The sequence below is a fragment of the Olea europaea genome, unplaced genomic scaffold (genome assembly GCF_002742605.1).
Source record: "Olea europaea var. sylvestris unplaced genomic scaffold, O_europaea_v1 scaffold1597, whole genome shotgun sequence".
Lineage (NCBI taxonomy): Eukaryota > Viridiplantae > Streptophyta > Magnoliopsida > Lamiales > Oleaceae > Olea > Olea europaea.
In genome coordinates, this window is record NW_019233597.1 from 152,374 (window position 1) to 156,055 (window position 3,682).

At 34.2% G+C, this 3,682-nt stretch overlaps 1 pseudogene; it reads left to right on the forward strand.

Moving 5' to 3' along the window:
• The first annotated feature begins 2,994 nt into the window (after positions 1 to 2,994).
• The window catches only part of LOC111377038, a 5,811-nt pseudogene continuing 5,123 nt past the window's right edge, over positions 2,995 to 3,682 (forward strand).

Here is a 3,682-nt window from a genome sequence, read left to right on the forward strand (position 1 = left end):
AGCCTAAGCAACAGCAGAATCATGTGGAGTTACTGAAAGCATCTTCAATAGTGATGTAAAATAAAGATTTAACTTTTCAAAGTGATCGAAAACTTCTTCAATGAAGAATTGCAAAAGAGATGAAAATTGCATTTAGCAACGTAAATACATTCACAAAAAGTAAAAAGTGAATTTAAATCTTCTCATTGGAGCATAATTTGAATTTAGATTCATCAAAATATAAATGAGAATGCAAATGTGATTTTGAAGATACCTATTGGCCTGAAATGGGTCCCGTATTCTTGAATAAAACTCACCATAAAACAGAATTCCAATCTGAGGTCAAAATAATACAGCAGATGGCCATAGAGATCTGATAGTATATCATGGTTTATTTTCATCCTGTGAAAACAAGTAACTGCTGTCATGCGAAAGCAAAGCTCTTTTAGATACAAATTTTCCTTTACCTTTTAACAGAGAACACAAAATCAAAATATAGGCGGGTCCAGATCTTGAAGTGGGAAACTAACTTTTCATCTTGATGATTTATAATTGGGTTCCTGTGCTTTATCAATTTGTATCTGCTTGTAGCAAAATTTTGTCACTATCTAGTATGTCTAGTCAAGTCCACTATTATATACCGAACTTCCCCTGACTCACGAGTGCATCCCATCAAGTTCCTGAGCAACCATCTCGTCTGTTAGATATTTTTCATCATTTTGCATGTATTTATTTTTGTTTTGCGAATGATTTGCCGCCCCAACTAGTGCTTGCCACTGCGCAACGGGGATCGACGTGCCCGGTCAGGTTGCGGGGGGTCGAGGGGGCAGCGCCCCCCATGGAGGCTCGGGGACAATGCCCCCGAAAGAGAATTTTATTTTCAGAAGTCTTTGAATAGGTGCATCTGTTCGTTTTTTAACAGTCACCTCTAATAGATGTATGCAAAGATTTCAAGGGACACACATATTCAAATGGTTGCCTCAATTTCTATAATTTCTGGGCGAATTCTCATTTACAAAACACATTAAAAAACTTATTCTTCTTTCTTTCTCTTGGCATCAATCAGTTATTTTTTAGTGTTTTCTTGGTTTGATCAAATAGTCACAATTTGAATCAAACGTCTCCATTGTATCCTGAGAAAGATTTTCTATCATACCACAATTGTGACTTTGTTGGATAAGGGAGAAACATCTCTTAAAAGATAACGTTTTTTTCGTGCCTTGGAGTTCATTAAGTATTTAGATTTCCCTACATTTTTCACAACATCGTCTTCAACCAAGTTTGTGAAGGATGAGAGACAGTGTTTAATTCGGACATTATTTGTTGGGAATTTGCCAAGTTATTACATGAGCAGTTCATGTGAGTTTAAGCTAAACTAATATACGTTTTAATTGTTTTTACTTTTTAACATTCTCCCTTTCGTTTTTCTTTTTCTTAATTATATAGACTGCTCTTCAAATTTGATTTGTTTATATGTATGTGTGTGTGTATATATGTATATGTGTGTATATATGTATATGTGTGTATAGTTGATACAATTCAAATATCTTAGTTCGGTTCTACTTCATAGGTTAACTTAAAGATTATATGAGTTGTGTGAAGAATGAGTGGTCGACTCTCCATTGGTGAAACTCAAGAATGACCGAGTTGTGTGAAGAATGAATGGTGGAGAACTAGGTGGTGTCGATGCCAAACATGAAATTAAATTCAAGAGACTTTAGATGAAGAACACGTTTAAATTCACGTGGAATCTGTGTATGGCTTATTTCAACTGAGCAGTTACAATTCACAGTTTAAGTAACATCTTTGGACGCACTTTTGGCTTATAAGGTAGTTTGGCCAGGTTGAAAGACTTGCCAAACATGCTCTAAAACAAACGTTAGAATATATTCGAAAAGTAATTATAAACAATTTAGTTTATAAGAAAAATAAATATGTAAATAGTACTTATAAATATCATGAAATATATGAATAAATATTAATTTTAGGACGTGTTTGATTGCAACATGAAATTTGCATGGAAAAAATACATTCTAAGCAATTGACTTATTTGTATGGAAATTATTAATTATACATGGTTGATTATTCAGTTTTCAACCTAGAAAATAATATATTTGTCTATTTTTTATTGGTGGGTAGATGAGAGAGAATTAATAGATGCGAGAGAGAAAGAAAGATTAAATTACCTAGAAAATAAAGATCACATCTCCCTTAAGAAATGTTTTCCTTATTTTTGAGGGAAATATAATTACATGACAAAAAGTTGTAAAATATTGTCAATCAAACACCAAAGAAATAGAAATTTGAGTAAAAAAATGACACTTTCCACAAAAAATATTGCAAATCAAACACATTTAGAAGTTAAATAATCCAATATTAATAAGAAATATAATTCTATTTAGACAGGGCACATTTGGACAGGGGGCATTTCGAATTCCCTACTTGACCCGATTCAATCCCTTCTGCCTTCCCGTTGCATCTTTCTGCACGATGAACCTCCAAGGAGAGCAGCTGACACATTTAGGTTTTGATCTTCGGAAATCTTGGTCCTCCGGACCCAAAACAATATTCTTCTTAGGGCGGTGGTTTCTTTTCAAAAGAGAAAAATGGGAAAAGAAGGGGTGACCATCACGCTCAAGACTTTCTACGATTTTAATGAGATTACTCACAGAATAGTCTCGACCTCATAGTGTTTGCCATCATCTAAGACAAAAAGGCCCAAAAAATAGGGAGGAGGAGCTGGGAGAGCTCCATCGGCGCCCCTTCCCAATTCAGCACCCAGCAAAGCCCGAATAAAAATGGCTACTCGCTTTCTATTTTAACTTTTAAAGTAAAGCCCCCATTTGGCCCCCATTCTCTAAAAATGAAAATGGGTGGAATAATATTTTTTTTTTGTAAAAATGAGTGGTTGAAAAAGAAGGAAAAGTTTTCGATTTACGTGTAATGTTATTTTATGGAAGATTGTGTGGTTGAAAATAGAAGAGAGAGAAATAGAATGTAATGTAATGTAATTTAATGGAGGTCAAACGAGGGCAAAAGGCAAAAGTACTTTGTAGTCTCTAGGCAGGAGAAACTTTGACCCACATCACCAGGTCAATGGAAAAAGGAGAATTATATTCAACACGTGTCTCTTTATTATTGGTGAGAACAACTTAGAACCCACTCTCATTGGTTATGCCCCTCTGCACCACGTAGCAATTTGTTTGAATTCCCCTTTTTGCAGACAAAACACATATACATATACAAATCGAGCAAAAATTTTTGATTCAATTGGCAGAATCTCTAGAAGTTGCTATAAATCTTTAGATCCGCTTTTTAACCCTAGATTTTGAAGTGGAAGACTCCACATTATATGATCTTCGTGTCATAACGATATGGCACATCGAAAATCGCAATTATTGTTTTTTTACATTTTTGTCATGTTATCTAATTGCCATTGTTGCGCAAGTATCAGAACATTTTTTGCTGCAGTCGTGGTTCTAATTTTGTATTCATAATGTAAACTGTACTATAATGACTTGATTGGTTTTGTAATTTTTTCAAGAAGAGTTATTATGAGATTCTGTAAGTGCCGAAAGGAGCTTTGAATGATCAAATAAAACGAGCCTATCAAAAGCTTTCATTGAAGTATCATCCCGATAAGAATCAAGGTAATGAAGAAGCTAACAAGAGATTTACAGAAATTAATAATGGTGTTATATCT